This window comes from Patella vulgata, chromosome 2 (genome assembly GCF_932274485.2).
Source record: "Patella vulgata chromosome 2, xgPatVulg1.2, whole genome shotgun sequence".
Lineage (NCBI taxonomy): Eukaryota > Metazoa > Mollusca > Gastropoda > Patellidae > Patella > Patella vulgata.
Window position 1 is genome coordinate 91,552,880 of NC_065880.2, and position 19,764 is coordinate 91,572,643.

Here is a 19,764-nt window from a genome sequence, read left to right on the forward strand (position 1 = left end):
ATTTCCTTTCGTTTTTTATCGTTCAAAATTTCGTTTTACTACACTAAGATGCACTATAACCAACTTTCTGGATGATGTGAGGGATTAGCCAATGAAACGGTCTGTTACGGCGGGTTTTGGGCGTGAGGTGTACGGAACTGTGAGTAAACCACTAGAAAAGTCAACGCTGTTTGATTAACCAATGTCTGACGTCATATATTTGATTAATACGCTGACGCGACCTTCCACTACAACCAGTCAGATCTTCATGTATTGTAAGCCATTAAAAAAACGAAACTAAATATAGATGTGTACTTTATTCAGATTGAGTGAACTAGGACCCGGAAACCAGACGAAATGTTTTTATAACGACATGTATGAGCTTTAGGCTTAGTTTTCATAAACAATGACATATTTAATAATATCTCAATGTTTCAGACAAGTGGGTATCTGTTTTCATAAAAACAAAATTATATAAAAATAAGTACGTCCATACTATGAACCAGGAAACAGCTAGCCATTATTGATTTGTGACGTCCATAGGCGTACGAGTCTGATCGGGGAGTGGGGGGGGAAAGACCCATTTCAGTTATGGCTGGCAAAATCGGGCCCCAATGAGCGCTGAAGGAGACGCCCATCACGACTTGTGGGGACAGCGAGCGTCTTTTTTGCTGCTATTTCAGTCGATGGGTACAGCAACCTGAAAGTGGTCCAATATAGCCCATGCTAACTCAATCTATCAGATTGTTGCATTCACAATACCACAAATTTCACTGGGAGCTTAGTGACACAAATAATAATCGATGCCAGAAAACTGTCGCACAATGTAGAGTGGCTACAAACCAAAACGCCATGGGAATTCGGGCATTTTATTTTGACGACTGCAAAATTTCTCTCATAGCACACGGTATGGCTCCATTTTACTTCATTTCGAACTAACATGACTAATGAAAACAACAATAAGAGAGACAGACAGACAGACAGAGAGAGAGAGAGCGAGAGAGAGAGAGTTTAACCTCCACTCGAGAAAACTAGGTCATATTTGGACTAACATATGGTTTAATCATGGACATTATAAGGTCCATGGTGTAATAAATTATATTTCAATAATTCGCAGTGTCTTTAGCAGTGGGAGGAAATCTACATGAAATTATCTTGCTGTATATATAAATATATGAATGGTAAACATCTATAAAAAAAAAACAACAGAAATATCAAGACGACTTTTTAAACGAATTTATATGACATTAATTTACATGTATACGAGGATTAAGTAACAGTTTATTCTCTATAGAATTCCCTTAACTAAACGTTTATTCATCTTAGACATTGATTTCAAGATGTCTTTTTAAAACAATTTATATGACATTAGAAGATTGAATTTGTTTTACATGGGGTTTAAGTAACAGTTTATTCTCTAGAGAATTTCCTTAAAGGCTCAATACCACTCTTGTTGTAACAGAATAATATGTCCCAATCTTTATTCTGGTCAACAAATTGTACTATTTTACAATATTCCAATTAATTGATGATACAAATTTCATCTTAACACACCTAATTTAAAAAATTGGAAAAATTCAACTAAATGATTTGAAAAGCCTAACGTAAACCTTTTCAAATGTGATTTGGATTTAAAAATATTTTCGAATCCTCTGAAAAGTAAAATAGGATGTAATGGATAATTTACACAACAGGTAGGACACATAAACATCTAGTACTTAGAATAAGGCTAATATTTATTTTCTGGAGCTGTCAAGCCAGCAAGAGTGTTATTGTCCCTTTAACTATACGTTTATTCATTTTAGACGTTGTTTTTATTTAGTTACACTGTTAACCTTGACCTTTTGTTCTGTAACCGGAAACGGGAGAAATGTAAGAATTATTTTCGCCAGTTTAATGGATGCTGTCAGATCAACAGAGCATTGATCCCGGAAAAATAACATTGTTTTTCTTAAATCCGCATTAGGTAAGATTTAGATGAAGAGCTGGCAGTTCTCGCTTTAATAGTTAAAAAATAGATAATGAAAATTACGTTACTCTGAGCCTAGATATTAGCGATACAATTATAGGCTAGCCTCGGTTGTCATTACTACCGTTGTTACGATAATAAACAAAGTCTCGATTATCCAGTTTTACGATAACCGTATCCACCACAAAACGTATTTAAATATATACTCAGCCAAATTAAAAACTTGACACTCGGGATTTTTGGGACTAGATTTTTATATTTGGTTTAAGGCAACTATTTTAGTGTTATATTGTGCACAGACGACCTTGACATCAACAGAAAGCAAGAATACGCCTCGCCGAAAGTCCTTGACATTGATAACGTTCGTGATGTCACAGTACCCCCCAAAATGAAATTCACAGACTTAGAGAACAATCGAAATAAAGTGTTTAGTAATGGTTGTGGCCTCCTCTAGCGTCTCGTACTGCCACACAACGTCTTCTCATGGATCTCAGAACATTATTAAACACTGCCCGAGGAAGACGTCGCCACTGCTCAGCAAGAGCATGTTGAAGGTCCTGCAACGTCAGTGGTGGATTCACTTGCTGACGAACACGTCGACCCAGTTCGTCCCAGATGTGTTCAATAGGATTAAGGTCGGGGCTAAGCGACGGCCTATCCAGGACTTGGACACCGGCATTTCTTAAAAAATCCTGGGTAGCAATTGCTGTATGGGGTCGAGCAATGTCTTGTTGAAACGTTAGTCCAGGCCCATGTCTCTGCATAAACGGAAGAAGAACAGATTGCAAAATCTGATCCCTGTACTGGACAGCATTTAAGTTCCCTTGGACAACAACAAGAGGAGAACGTCCATGTGCACAAAAAGAACCCCAAACCATGACGCTGCCGCCACCAAATCGGTCAACTTCTCTGACGCATACTTGAGCGTAACGTTCACCTCGTCTGCGGTACACTCGGACCCTGCCATCGGCAAATCTCAAAGTGAATAGAGATTCGTCAGTAAAGACAACCGAATTCCACTGTCTTTGAGTAAATCTTATGTGTCTTGTGGCCCACACAAGTCGGTTACAGCGATGAAGAGGTGTCAATATTGGTCCATTAATTATAGTGCCTCCGAGCTCGAAGACCAGCAGCCTGCAAGCGATTTCGAACAGTTTGTGCAGTTACCCTTCCACCAAACATCTCTCTACTTGTGGAGGTTGCAGTGACAAATCTGTTTCTAAGATGACGTAATCGTATTGCTTGATCTTCCTGGAGTGACGTCACACGTGGCGCTCCCGCCCTTGGGCGGTCGGCAATAGTTCCAGTTTGAAGCACTCTCATTCTAAGATTAATTATTGTCTGGCGTGAACAATTAAAGGCTCTTGCAACAGTGACCACAGACTGACCAGCATAGAGCCTACCTATAGCACGTAGACGTTCTACATTTGAAAGGCGCGGCATTTTCTAACAAAGATGAAAATAACAATTTTAATTTGTTTTTCCAGTTCAAGTTACGTGTGCGTGTTCATTTTAAGCAAACTTGCATCGATTGACCTCACGAGTTTGTGCTTGCACGTATTTTTCAGGTATTTCATCTTTATATGCTCAAAAGTCACGTGATCCACGTGACTTTATAATTTTATGAAATTAAAGGCTTCTTACTACTTACTATCGTTAGAAACACTTTAAAATTTATTTGACTTACCAGAAAAAAAAATTTGTTGAAATTCATCAGTGTCAAGTTTTTAATTTGGCTGAGTATACTAATATCGCAGGCTAGCGATGTCATCGATAGTTGATTATGGTCTTGGTAAGTTAATTAATGTTTAATTAATGGTTTAGATAACAATTCAGGTTTAAAGAAAGACCTGCAATAAGCAGATTTAGCTCTTGCATAATGAATGTTTAAAAGATCTAATCGACATTGAACATCCGGGTTTATTTTGTCGATTACACTAGATATGGGTCGGAATGTCCCTGGCGTTCCTTTAGATCATAAGTCTGTCATTGAGTCAACTGGCGTGATTTCGATTCCAAGCTTCAACGTGACAAGGAGTAGGGTCGCCTGTCCAACTTCGTGGGTTTCCTCCTGGTTCTCCGGTTTCCTCCCACACGCAAGAAGTTATTGAAATAAAATTGAACCATATGTTAGTCCCCAAATGACGTAGTTTGTGTCGAGTGGACGTTAAACCCCATTTCTCTCTCTCTCTCTCTCTCTCTCTCTCAAACAGATCCCAGAAGAATATTTAGGAATGGAAAATGGTAATTTTATCCGAAAAACGAACGATAGCATCTGGATTAAAAATATGTCGCTGATTGCTGAGACCAAGCATTCATCAAACAAGGTGATCGCATTTACAATAGAGGGGGTGGGAGGGGTGAGAATTGATGGTCGAACGGTTAGTACGTGAGTGCTGTATTATAACGTCTGTCATTTGACTCAATAACAGACCTTATGATACAACACGCACGCGCTAACAATTATACACATAGACCAGATTCATTAAATCTATGACGTGTATGGAAGCGCAATGTCACGCTTTCATTCAAAACGGTTTAACAAGGCGCAATAATTATAGTTCTGTTTTTCTGTTAATGCTGCCTTAGGCACCGTAAATTTAGCCAAACATCGGTAATTGGTAGGTAGCTGTATTCTTGAATCTGGCGTGTCTAATGAGGGATGTTTAACACGTTACGGCAAATTCAATATAACCGTAAAGACCATCGTGCTCTGAATTTCTCAACGGTTTGTCATAGCCATAATAAACACTACATTAATTCAAAGTCAAATCAACTGACATCGATTCAAATTACTGTATTTATGGTTTTGTGCATTTTTAGTTTTTGAAAACATAAATAAGGGTAATTATTTCAGCAAATCAATTTATTTAAGCAGGAAGCCTGTATCAAGAATCGGTGTTCTAAAATAAGACCATTGTTGGTGAGGATTCTATTTTAACTCTTATTCACAAAGAGAGTGCGGGCGAGAGAAAGAGATCGGGGTGAACTCGACACAAACGTCGGGACTATTTCAAAGGTTGCCAGGCAACGAAACATACGCCCACAGCAGCTAAATCGTCCGGGCGGTCAACAAGAGTTGTTGCGTATTTATTCTTTTGTAGGTAATTAGGGACATTTACAAGACAATTTCAAACAGATCAGATTACAATTTTCGTCATTTGAGGGTTCACAGGGCTCTACAAACTGAAACAAGGGCCTTCACCCTGGAAGTATTTTATAGAAATTGTTGAAATTTGACAGGCTTTTTCGTTTCACTAATTTAAATAATGCATATAAATTTCATACAAATCGGATGATAATTTTTGTCATTTGAACGTTTACAAGATTCACAAAGTAAAACAAGAACCATAACTCTAGCAGTAATTGACGAAAATTGCTGAAATTCCATATACATCGGTTTCACTTATTTTAATGATGCATATAAATTTCATACACATCGGATGATAACTTTCATCAATCGAGCATTAACAAGGTTTAACAAAGTGAAACAAGGGCCATAACTGTAGAAGTAATTATTGTTAATTGCTGAAATTCAATAAGCTTTGTCGTTTCAAAAATCTAAATGATGCATATAAATTTCATACAGAGTGTTAAAGCGTTCACAAGGTTCAACAAAGTGAAACAAGGGCCATAACTCTAGATGTAATTAACGGAAATTGCTGAAATTCAATAAGCTTCTTTGTTTCACTAATTTCAATGACGCATATAAATTTCATACAGATCGGTAGATAACTTTTGATGTTAGGGTGTTCACAAGCTGCAACAAAGTGAAACAAGGGCCATAACTCTAGATGTAATTAACGGAAATTGCTGAAATTCAATAAGCTTCTTTGTTTCACTAATTTAAATGACGCATATAAATTTCATACAGATCGGTAGATAACTTTTGATGTTAGGGTGTTCACAAGCTGCAACAAAGCGAAACAAGGGCCATAACTCTAGATGTAATTAATGGAACATTAAAGAGGCTTTATCATCTGACTAATGTAAATAGCATATATAAATCTAAAAACAATCGGATGATAACTGTTGGCGTTAGAGCGTTCACAAGAAATTGTGGACGGACGGGCCGACAGACGTACGGACGAGGCGTGAACGTATAAAAAGAAAACCGGAGAACCCAGCAAAAACATAATCATAACGTTGCAGGTCAGATCCATGTGACAAGGCCAGGCTCACGAGATGTAAATAGGGCTAACACTAACCCTAACGCGAGACCTATAGTGCTACGCCTTACACTAACCCTAACCGACAATCCTAGGCAACAATCACGTGCCCTAATCCTGTTTACATCTCGTGACCTTGGGGAAATATGAATTTGGCCTAGCCAAATAGATCGAGTCTAAAGCTGTACAGGCGACTCTACTCTCGTGTACAACATTCAGTTTATCGGGATTTACCGACAGCTGTCTAGTCGTTCGTATGGGACGAAAAACCGAGGACCCGTGTATACATTGCGTGCACGTAAAAGATTCCTTGGCGGCTGGAATTCGATATAAGAGTAGGCCATAGTGCCGCTGCCCGTGCAAAATGTCCTTATAGCACACAATATGGCATATTGCCGTCTTCATTAGCCCATTCGGAGCAGAACAGTATGCCCCCATTTCATTTTATTTTTTCTTGTGTACAACATTCGGGTCGGGAACACGTCATTTGACTTAATGACAAACGTTACCATGTAAAGTGGACTTGGGCCACTACACAACCCCACCACTTCTGTGAGATAAAAAGTCGAATTCCATTTGAAGAGCTCCGGGGAAGAACGATCTAACTCACTTTTTAAACAAACCCCAGTTAATGGCGTCATCCAGTAGCAAACCGTATAAGCTTTTTGTGGAACAATCATTTTCAGGTAAAAACGATCGGAGTCACATCGAACCAAGGCCCTTCTGAAATGACCTCCCGGACAAATGCCAGTCCATCGTACCCTTTATTTAACCTTAATTTGCCTGAAAAGTTGAAGTCAGTTGTACTGGTAATTATGATTCGTATTAAACATCATTTTGAAGTTATAATTAAACTCAATCGTTGCTTTGTTGGCGTCAAAGATTCTCGTCCAAAAGTCTGTTTTGCCTTTTATGCCAAGAGACAAAAATGTGACTTAGATCGTTCTTCCCCTGTTTTTTTCTTTATCATTATCCTTGGAATAACTTTCCAAGCTCATTACTTTATTTCAACAAGTTTCTTGTGTTGTAATTTTAAACTCCTTAGTTCACTTGTACCATAAAGGTCGAATTTATTTCTCTTTAATGTTTCGTTGGTGTATTTTAGGACATGGACTTGAAAGATATTTCAACATCTTCCTACATATGTATGACAAATTTAAAAGTATCTTAAGACTTCTTATTTATCGGGAGTCGAGGTGACTTAATGAGTAGGCGCTAAACAAGATGACCCAGGTTGGAGTGGTTTCGAGTTTTCGGGACCTGACAAGAAAAACCCGGGGACCCGTGTAGGCCCTACACGTTGGCGTACACTTAAAGAAACCCCTGTTAGATGGAATTCGATGAAAGAGTAGACCCTAGTACCGCTGCCCGGACAAAATGTCCCCCATAACACAATGTATGGTATCTGCCCGTCTTCCTTAGCCCAGTTGGAGCAGAACAGTAGGATATTAAACTCCATTTTATTTCATTTGTCGGCCATCTTGAGCCGACCGACACGTCAGATTGGTTTCTAACGGTTAGAGCTAAATGATAAGGCAAGCTCAATTTGTCGTCATAGGTCACGAGATGTAAACGAGGCAAGCGCTAATCCCAACTCTAACCCTGAACCTAGCCCCAATGCGTGGCCTAACCGTTTTTTTACATCTCAACGACCTTGACAAAAACTGAGCTGGCCTTAACAAATAAATTTAGCCGTTCCTTACCGAATAATTTAGAAATGTATTATGTAAGATTCAAACATACATTATGTCTAAATTATTAATTAGACATTAATTAATTTCTAATCAACTCTCAATGCCATTGCTAGCCTGCGATATTTACTGGATTTGAATACATTTTTTTTTATGGTGCATGATTTAACGTCAAAACAGATAATCGAGACTTTGTTTTTTTATCTTACCGACTATAGTAATGATGATCGAGGCCAGCCCTAAAATTCAATCACTAATATCTCGGTTCAGGGTGGAACAATTGGACTGAAATTTTCAACATATTCTGTTTACGTTATCTAGTTTTTAACTATTATAGCGAAAACTGTTAACTCTTTATCTAATCTTCCATAATACCCCTTTAAATAAGAAGCCGGGTCATTCCCGCTATAATATTTTTCACGATAAAAGCCTCGATCGTTAGTGTAATTACTACGATTATTTACGAAGTAACAAGCTGGGTCGTTCTCGCTATAATATTTTTCACGATAAAAGCCTCGATCGTTAGTGTAATTACTACGATTATTTACGAAGTAACAGAAGCTGGGTCGTTCTCGCTATAATATTTTTCACGATAAAAGCCTCGATCGTTAGTGTAATTACTACGATTATTTACGAAGTAACGATTGTCCGTTTTAAAGTAACGATCCGCCATTGGCATTTGTCACGAATATATCAATTTACCCGCGGCTTAATCCAAGCTAATATGTACTCAGGCCCCAAGTTCACAAAGCATTCTCAGACTTTAGTTAAGAATTTACTTAAAATTGCTCTGCTTATTTTAACTAAAATATAGCCTTTTATAAAACTTTTGTTGTTTTAACATATCAAATACATCAATAAGAAACTATGTGCAAAGTTTTGTGTTCCTGGATCAAAGATATTTCTCATAAACAGTGATTGAAAGTCGAGTAAATCTTAACTTAATTCTGAGAATGCTTTGTTAACGTCCACTCGACACAAACTACGTCATTTCGGGACTAACATATGGTTCGATTTTATTTCAGTAATTCGCTTGCGCCTAGGGGTCTTTAGCAGTAGCAGCAAACCGGAGGACCCGGAGAAAACCCATTTCATTTCATTTACAACTTGCGCTATATATATATATATATATATTACATTAAAGATACATTATGGGAGATTCGATAACGAGTTGGCAGTTCTCATTATAATAGTTAAAAACTAGATAATGTAAAGGCAATTTGCTGAAAATTGCATTCAAATTGATCCACTCTGAACCGAGAACTAAGCGAATGAAATTTCCGCCTAGCCTCGTTCATCATTACTAAAGTCAGTACGATAAACAGCATAGTCTCGATTATCCATTTAATCGTTAAATCGTGAAGGAAAGTTATGCAGTAAATCGGCTCATAATCCACTTAAGATCGCAGGCTAGCGATGATATCGAGAGTTGATTATGGTCTTGTCATGTTAATTAATGTCTAATTAATAGTTTATATAACATTTCAGGGCTAAAGAAAGAACTGCAATAGGCAGATTTAGCTCTTTAATTCATAATGTATGTTTAAATGCGTTCTTTTTTTGCGCAGTTGTTGTTTGTATCCGAGATTTATTGTCAAAGACAAGTAAAAAACGAAACGAAATAGATTTACTGTTCATGTGGCATCAAGGTTATAATTATGGAAAGATTTGTTGCCTATAAATTTGATACTACTTTCTTTTCCAAGGGTTGATAATGACCGCATGTCATCAATTTCACATCCCACGGATAAAATTAATAGTTCACTGCCTTGAAATGCATTTCAGTTTTTTATAGAACAACTTGTCAGCATTAAAATTTGTTTCTATACAATATTGGATTTAGCCAATTTTTCAAAGTGCTTGTCGCTGCACATTTACCATTAAGAGGCATGTGGTCTCCTTTATTGTTGAAATGGCATCAGGATATAACAAATGTTTCAGTTCGCTTTTACGGTATTAAATTTGTTTCTACCAGATTGGAATTCTTTAATGTCAATCTCATTTAAATACAGATTTATATTTCGTTTCGTCTTTTTTTTATATATATGCTTTCGATGACCTACACTGCACGAAGATCTGATCGGTTGTACTGGAAGGTGGTGTCAGGGGTCGTACGAGCGGCTTTTGATCCTATGACGCCAGACATTGATTAATCAATCACCGTTGGCGTTTCTAGTGGTTTACTCATAGTTCCGTGCATCAAACGCAAAAAAGTCACCGTAACAGACCGTTTCATTGGCTAATGTCTCACTTCAACCAGAACGCCGGTAATATAACAACTCTTCCAGATCCTAGTGTAGTAAAGACAAGTAAAGGGAAATTTCGAACTATAAAAAACGAAACGAAATAGAATCTGTGTTTTAATCAGATTGATCGAATGTCTCAAAGCGTTACTGTACGTTTACCATTAAAGAGCAAGGGGACCACAGTGGAATAGTGAGTAGGGCGTCCCGGGTTTCATTCAGCTGTTAGCCGAGAAAGCATAAGTTTCCAGCTTATTTACCGGAGGATCTACAAAGGAACTAACCATTTGGCAAAGAAGATGTCAAGGTATTTCAAAACATGTGGGCTGACATTATTAAAATAAATATAATGTTCTTTTAATAAGACACGTGATGATGATGGGATGAAATAGATCAATTTCATTCAGCTATAATGTGTTTTATTCTCTTCCATTCCTATTCCCAGATTACCCACAAACATTGTACAAGAGCTAAATCTGTCTATTGCAGGTCTTTCTTAAGGCTTCAAATGTTATATAAACTATTAATTAGACCTTTATTTACACGACAAGCTCAAAATGAACACTGTAGACCCTCGGATGGCTTGGATACAACTTGGATTTAAACAGTGGTCCATTTAAAATTAAATCAATAAATAGCCGACTAAGCTAACGTTTACCGTTAGTCACTGACTACCAATGAAAAGTATACTGAACTGGGCTAATGAAGACGGGCATACGCCATACAGTGTGCTATGAGAGAAATTTTGCCCGGACAGTGCCACTACGGCCTACTCCTATATCGAATTCCAACTGTCAAGGGATCTTTTGCGTGCACGCCAATGTGTACACGGGACCTCGGTTTTTCGTCCCATCGGAAAGACTAGAGAGCTGCCCTTGTCAGGCCCTCCGTCCTGCATCACTGACAAATTTTCCTAGGAACTGGGTGATCCAGTGTGCACCTGCGGTGCGGCCTCGCTTCGTAGGCTCGATCATTTACCGACCAAATTTCGAGTAACGGATAGGTTTATAAGGGACTGGGTGATACAGACTGCTACAAACAAATCTTATTTCCGGGCTGATGAAGACGGATATCGCGCTTCAAGTTTGATTTGTAATTAATAACGCTGTTAAATGGCCAATTTAATTACATCGGAAGCTGAATAATGATCAAATAAGGCCTCGTTGGCAATAAAAACGACGGGTAGTGTTAGAACTAGTGAGTATTGTGGGATGTTAGCAGACGAAATGCCTTGAGGACGTGAAAACAAAGATGGCGGCTGAAATACCTTCTTATATACTATAATATATAGCCAAGCAGTAGTAAGAAGTTTTATTTTAATCCCTTCAAGTGCCTGTGAACCACGCGGAAAATCTGGATGAACTTTCTCGGCCAATGTTAGACCCGAAATGACCTAGTTTGTGTCGAGTGGAGAGAGAGAGAGAAAGATGGGATTTAACGTCCACTTGACACAAACTAGGTCATTTCGGGACTAACATACCGTTTAATTTTATTTCAATAATTCGTTTGCGCGTAGGGATCTTTAGCATTGGGAGGAAACCCGAGGACCCGGAGAAAACCCACGAGGTTGGATAGACAATCCCACTCCTTGTCACGTACAACCGGGAAATCGAAACCACGCCAGTTGACTCAATGACAGACCTAATGATACATCGCGCACCCCCCCCCCCCGCACCCACCATGTAAAGGGTAAACACCACGTGGTCATAGATCATTCACATCAATCCCAATCTAATTAAAGTACAGATGTATATTTCGTTTCGTTTTTTATACTTTCGATGGCCTACACTACATGTAGTAAAGTGTAAAGTCAAGTAAAACGTAATTTTGAACTATAAAAACGAAACGAAATAGGATCTGTGTTTTAACCAGATTGCATCAATCCGCCACTTTTGTTGATTGTGTAGTCTGAAATCAATAATGGTTAATCAGATTTGTAAGAAAATAAAATGAAAAGCCACTTAAGGTCTTATATTTCTACATTGATCAATCGAAGTCAAGTCAAACAAATCTGGCGAAGATCATAGCTGACGTCTGCAATGGAGGACAGAACGAAATGGGGTTTAATGTCCTACTGTTCTGCTCCGGTTGGACTATGGGGTAAATTTTTGCCCGGACAGCGGCACTATGGTCTACTCTTATATCAAATTGCAACTGCCAAGGGATCTTTTACGTGCACGCCAATGTGTACACGGGACCTCGGCTTTTCATGCCATCTGAACGACTATACATTGTCCCTTGCCGGAAAATCACGATGAACTCTATCGCCCAACAACAGGAGCGAACCCGTGAACTGGAGGCTCGTGAACCAGCGTCTTACCCACTGAGCCACAGTGGCTCCCTCTGCAATGGAGGATGCCGACTGTTGAAATTTTCAATTCATCACATCTTTGTAAATACTGCACGGAGATTGGACCCCTTTTTTTTTCATTTGTGGCAACTTTTGTGGGCTTTTATGTGGAATTTATCATCAGAAGAGTTTTATAAGATATTTGATTTTTAAAAAAAACTGACAGAAATTCATCCAAATAAATTTCTACCATTTTCGCACTGATATTTCTAGGTGGTAGATCAAAAACTAATGAAATGGCAATCAAATACTTTAAGGTCTGGAGGTCCATTTATTAGATCCGTCTGGAGAGGAAGAAATCATTTATTTAAATGTCAATATGTTGCGAGGATTTTCGGACTTTTGATTGATCTTTTTCATGGTATCTTCATTGAAGACCGTAAAGGGCATTTCAAATATAGATGCAAAAGGCGTGTTTAGGAATATGAGCAGCGAAGGGTTCAAGGTGTAGACAGCATCAAATATAGCTGCAGGGGCGTGTTTAGGAATTTGAGCAGCGAAGGGGTCAGGGTGTAGACATCATCAAGTTTGGCATGAGGTCGGGGTGGGTGGGGGTGGGGGGTACCCGTGACTTTTGTAAAGCCACAAGCTTTGAGAAAATATTTCTCCTCATTTAGGTGGTGTTAGTGCTAAATGATAAGGCCAGCTCAATTTTTCGTCATAAGTCATGAAATATAAACAGGGCTAGCGCTAATCCCAACACTAACCCTGGACCTAGCCCCAATGCTTACCATTACCCTAACCCAACCCTAACTTACAATCTCGCCATTCAGGTGCACTAACCTTATTTACATCTCAGCGACATTGACAAAAATTGAGCTGGCCTGAACAGAATCGGTATTATTTCACGTGCATGGACGGGTCCGCACCAGAGTTGACTATGGTAGTATATTTGAGAGCAGAAAAGCACAGTTGAAATGTATGACGTCACAATCCGGTTAGTCTCTATCATTCAGACGATTCAATAGTCGTGGTTTCACTCGGTTTGTCAGAGGTATTGAACCATGCAATACTTTACTCTTCATTTTGTCTTTTCTAGATATATAATGGCGTTTGTCTATTTAGATCTGGAGACCACGGTAGGTAAGGCGCTGGCTCGCTAGCCTGGAGGTCGGGTGTTCGATCTCTGCTTTGGTCGAGAAAGTCCATCCAGATGCAGGTCGTTCGGGTTCGGACGAAAAACAGACGTCCCGTGTACACATTGGTGTGCACATAAAAGATCCCTTGACAGTAATGTTGGAATTTGATATAAGAGTAGGTTGTAGTGCCGCTGTCCTAGCAAAATTTCCCTGATAGCACACTGTATGGCGTATGTCCGTCTTCATTATCCTAATTCGGAGCGGAACAGTAGGACGCTAAACCCCATTTCATTTCACATTTCCAGTTAGATCTAAATATAAAGGCCACATATAGATTTCGCCAAGGTCACCCACGAGGCGACCCTACTCCTTGTCACATACAACCAGGGATTCGAAACTACGCCAAGTTGACCTAATGATAGACCTTATGATGCAGCGTGCACATGCTAACCATTCGGCCATCCAACCGCCCTGTCACGAGATGTATACAAGGCTAGCACTAATGTAGTAATATTGGATGTCAGATTATATATAATAATAGTGTTAGTATGAGTTTATTTGAAAACGTGAATTATTTTGTTGATGAAATTCTGTGGGAATAACAGGATGCTGAGTCAAACTGACAAAGCTAATCTCAATCAGATTAAAACACAGATCCTATTTTTTTTATAGTTCAAAATTTCTTTTTACTTGTCTTTACTACACTAGGATCTGGAAGAGTTGTTATATAACCCGCTTTCTGGTTGATGCGATAAATTAGCTAATGAAACGGTCTCTTACGGCGAGGTTTTGGCGTGAGGTGCACGGAACTGTAGGTAACATCAACGCTGATTGGTTGATCAAATGGCTGACGTTATAGGGTCAAAAACCGCTTGTATGACCCCTGACGCTACCCCTCCCCCCCCCCCATTACAACTGGCCAGATCTTCATGTAGTGGAGGCCATCAAAAGTATAAGAAAACGAAACGAAATATAGATCTGTATTTTAATCTGATTGGGCTAGTCCTCATCTGGGGAGTTCGTCAGAAATAAAACCAGTTTAAACAAGACTTCACTTTAATTTGAAAACAATCAGGAATATAACCCAAAGAAACCATTGTGTAAAGTCAGCATGAGTCATGATCTGCTATATGTTAGGCTACAATAAATATGAAGGTAAGCATATTGTAGTAAAATTTAACTATTCAAGTAACCACATCGGTGAAATGTATAAAAAAAAACCAGGTAGTCTAAAACTAAAGTTAGGGCACATGTTCCACCCATCACAAAAACAGAGCGAAAAACAAACAAATACTGAATGCAAAGAAGCAAATGGGAAAATGTGGACCGTCTCCAAAGATAGCCGTCTGCTGGCTGAATGACGAGACGTAAAAAAGGCGGTATGTTGTCAATGACGTCAAAATTTAGGTGACAAAACTCCCCAATAAAAAGGGCGATAATCCTGACAAAATAACACCAAAAGGTCAATAAACTATCAATTTAGCAACCAATCGGAATTATTAAGTTATGTAATTGTACAATTTATAAAATATTAATATAATACCCCACACAAGAAATGCAAAACAGGTATGCTGAAGAAATCGTACTACGTAAGTGTACTTATAAAGGCATAAAATAAGGGAGATAATCCAGATAGGATAAGGTAACTACAGACAATTTAATATGTAATAGTTTACATATACTTAAAGGAGCATTATAGGAAATTAGATAAAGAGTTGACAGTTCTCACTCTAATAGTTGAAAACTAGATAATGTAAAGGGAATATGCTGAAAATTTCAGTCAATATGCTCCACTCTGAACTGAGATATTAGCAATTGACTAAAGTCGCTACGATAAAAAAAACCCAAAAAAACATAGTCTCGATTATCCATTTTTAGATTAAATCATCAATGAGCGTTGAGCAGCAAACCAGTGAAAATGGTCTGGATAAGTTAATGTCTAATTAATAGTTTATAATATTTCAGGCCTAAAGAAAGACATGCAATTTGCAGATTTAGCTCTTGTATAATGTATGTTTAATAAAAGTCTAATTAATAATTTAGATAACATTTCAGGCCTAAAGAAAGACCTGTAATAGGCAGATTTAGCTCTTGCATAATTCATGTTTAAGAAATAACATGACTTTCATTCTCGTAACTCCATTCATGCGATGTCAATCAAGCGTAGCCAGGCTCCTTGGTAGTTGTTCTTAGTGTTTAATGTCCGCTTCGACCGAAGGTGATATTGCAGACAAATTGTCTTATTTTTCATTTTTATTATCGCAGACAAAATAGCCGCATTTGCGAATATTCCTGAAGCAATGGCCCGAGAAGCACCCCTCCATCCACCACCACCTCCTCCGTGGCCATTGCTGGAATGACTTCTGATACTTGAGCTTTTGAAGGAGTGTGTCTATTCTTCCCGTTCAATCAAATCTATCCCAAGTACAGCAACATGACAGCACTTCGAGTATTCTAGGGTCTTCCCTAAAACTTTGGACAGTGATTTAAGGTATTAAAAACGGTGAAAGTATTGTTCGTCTCCAAACAGTATTGTTTACATTGTAGTCGTTCTGATAGCCTCGCTTGTCACGCAGTTAGTTTGTCTGCAATATTCTGCTATGCACTGGTTAATTGGGCGTAATAAATTTCGTGAGTAACGACAACGTTATGTAAACATATCTAGAACTAAGTTATAGATCCGAATCATAATGTTACGCAGTTAGGTATTGGTTGTTAAACTGTCATAATTTGGAACAGAAATTTGCTTTCATTACGGCAATGTTAAGTGGGGTTAGGTCTAATCAAACGAAATACTGTGATTAGTGTGGCATTTGCATTGATTTACATGCTATTCAGTGGAATAGTATAGCCTAGTTACGAGTTAGTGTATCCAGTGGCGGCGCCAGCCGTCGGTGGTTGGAGGGGCAAAGCTGGGGCAAAGTCCAAGGTTAAGGGGGCAAAGGCACAAGCTTCATTTAGAGGTGGGGAGGGGGCTCTCCCAGAAAATTTTTTAAAAACAGGTTGCCGGAAATGCAACCTTGCAGTATTTCAGGCACTTATCGTTGAGTTAAAGTGTCAAACGAACGGACTTGCGAACCTCGACGAAGCCCACTCACGAGCGCCAAAGCAGAAAGTGGTTACGGATAGTATGGGGGACCTTCTCCAGAAAATATTGAAAGATAGACTGCCGGAAATGCTGTCTGACAGTATTCAGTCAGGCACCGATCGTCGAGATAAATAGATCAGGGGCCGGTTGCTCAAAACTAAGTTATTTTAACGATCCGTTAGAGTTTAACGGATCGTTATCTTGGTAACTTGTCGTTTGTTAACGGTCCGTTAAATTTCTGTTGCTGGAAAGTCAATTTCATTATCCGTTAGCTAACGGATTCATTAAAGTTAATCCAAGAGAATACTGTTTGTTCATTGGCTTAATTTTAAATTTTTGAATTCAATGTACATGTATAACAACTTCATAGAAGTTAGTATTAACAATAAACTGAAGACAGTGAGACAACTAACTGTGCAGTCTGTTCACAAAACTTGATTAAAGACAAAAAGATAACCAGAATTTACTACAGAAAACACCATATACTCATAGGCGTACGGGGAAATTTTTGACTGGGGGGGGGGGGGGCGGTGGTGGTTGGTTCCCACAAAATGTAGTTAGGTTCTTAGTATGTTACATAATAGTAATAAATTCGCTGTTAAATTGGACACATTCAAGAATACAATAATTTTTTTTATACAAATTTTACAAAGTACAATTGTGTGCCCAAATTTTCCCAGCATTTGGTACCCCCGCCACCCCCCCCCCCCAGCTCGTACGCCTATGAGAATACTTTATTTTTTCCTTTAGATATTTTAGCATAAATCTGTAGGAAAAATTATGGGATTTGGACTACAGAATTATGGGGCCATTATTTCCTACAGGCCACCAAAATTCTGTAAAATAGTATAGAATTTCATCCTATAGAAAATGGAATAGGCCCGCATCTGCCAACCCTCTAGAATGTTCTATAGAAAATTACATAGGTACAATGTAATCTATGACTTTTTGCTACAGCCAACTAGTGTCATCATTAAACAGATAACGGAGACCAACACCTACGTTAACTATAACGCCAAGTTAACTACACGTTAAAGTTAACGGGGCTTCCAGCAACAACCTTTCTCTCCGTTAAAGTTAATGATCCATTAACTCCATGTTAACGGATCGTTAAAAGATAACAGAGCTTTGAGCAACCGGCCCCTGATCAGATACCGTCCGTCGCCTAATCACTAGTTTATCCGACCAGAGAACAAAATGTCAAACGAACGGACTTGCGAACCTCAACGAATTCCCCTTATGAGCGCCAAAGTAGCGAGTCCTTGTGGGGGGTCCTCCCCAAGAAAATTTTGAAAAATTGACTGTCGGAAATGCTCTACAACATGCAAGTCTATGACTGAGTGGGGATGTGGTGGGATTTATTCACCATAGAAGGTATTGATTACCGCCCCCCCCCCCCGCTTGGCGCCACCACTGAGTGTATCTCTCCATCTCAATCCGACACTGTTTGGTATTAAGATGATTCTTATTAATAAATGATAGGTTGCCAGGCCACGAAACGTATCTCCACATCAGCTATGTTGTCCGAGCAGTCGACCATACCTTGTAACTAGCGGGTATTAAGATGATTCTTATTAATAAATGATAGGTTGGCAGGCCACGAAACGTATGCTCACATCAGTTATGTTGTCCGAGCAGTCGATCATACCTTGTAACTAGCGGGTATTAAGATGATTCTTATTAATAAATGATAGGTTGCCAGGCCACCTAACGTATCTTCACATCAGCTATGTTGTCCGAGCAGTCGATCATACCTTGTAACTAGCGGGTATTTAGATGATCTTTATTAATAAATGATAGGTTGCCAGGCCACGAAACGTATGCTCACATCAGTTATGTCGACGGAGCAGTCGATCATAGCTTGTAACTAGGACATTTACAATAAACTAAAAAAAAAAGAAGACGAAAGACAAAAATGATAGGAACATGGTACTATTCGACAACCGTCTTCCTGGCACAACTATCGACTATACTTATGAATGTTATGTCAATCGGGTGGGGATTTCAACTGCTAGCGCGACCACCATTTAATAGAATTATATTTTATTCCAAAAAATGTAATTATTGTTTTACTCAAATCTTTATGTATAGACCGGAGGATCAGCGCGGGGGGGGGGGGGGTCCATCAAATGGGCACAAAACCAGACCCAACTTTTCTAGAGTAAAATTTTGCGTAGAATACGATGCCGAGCGGTAATCAGTCCGCCGCTGGGGCGTTTTCGAGATATTCGGGGTCAAAGGTCAAATGAGTTCATTTGCACTGAAAGTGAATGCGCAGTCGTTCTTGTATTAGGAAAAGAAGCTGAAAATGATCGAAAGTAATCAAACTTTCAATAAAAATGTAAACTTGCTAAATTCACCTTTAGTCTTAGTGACCCTGGAGGTCAAAAGGTGAAATTTACCGTTTTTGCACTAGGAAGATTTAAAGCAATAAAATGTCAACGTAAAATAAAAAAATTAAAGCGAAACCTGTTCTAATTAATAATAGGAACATTTCAAATTTATCTTTAGGTGGTCTTAGCACCGAACTTTTACTTTGGAACGTCGAAAATGATCTTGCATAACAGAACCAACACACTTTGAAACCTGTTTGAAAAATACGTAAAAACCGTCAAATCGAAATCTCTCCGATTTATTTACAAAAGGAAAACAATACATACACTTAGCGGAATGGTTAAATTATAGTCATATACTATGTTAAACATACATTATTCAAGAGCTAAATCTGCCTATTGCAGGTCTTTCTTTAGGCCTGAAATGTTATCTAAACTATTAATTAGACATTAACTTATCAAGACCATATTCAACTCTCGATGGCATCGGATTTCTCCGATATTAAATAGATTAGAACAGCCATTTTTTGATTTAAGCTAAAAATGGAGGAGCGAGACTACGGTGGTTGAAATTACTGTACACGTCTTGATAAACCTTCAAAAGCTAATATCTTCGCTCGCAGTAATTTGAGTAATTTGAATGAAATTTTCTTATTATTTATTTTACATTATATATTTTCGAACTATTATAGCAAGAATGGCTGGCTCTTTATCTAAATCTTACATAATGTATCTTTAATGTACCTTGTTGATGTTTAATTTATGTTCCTGGTGTATTTATGTAGGTGTTTTATATTTTGTTCCTGCTGTAAATAAATGATCCATATACAAAACCGATATCTGTTATCACTAAAATAGTGCTA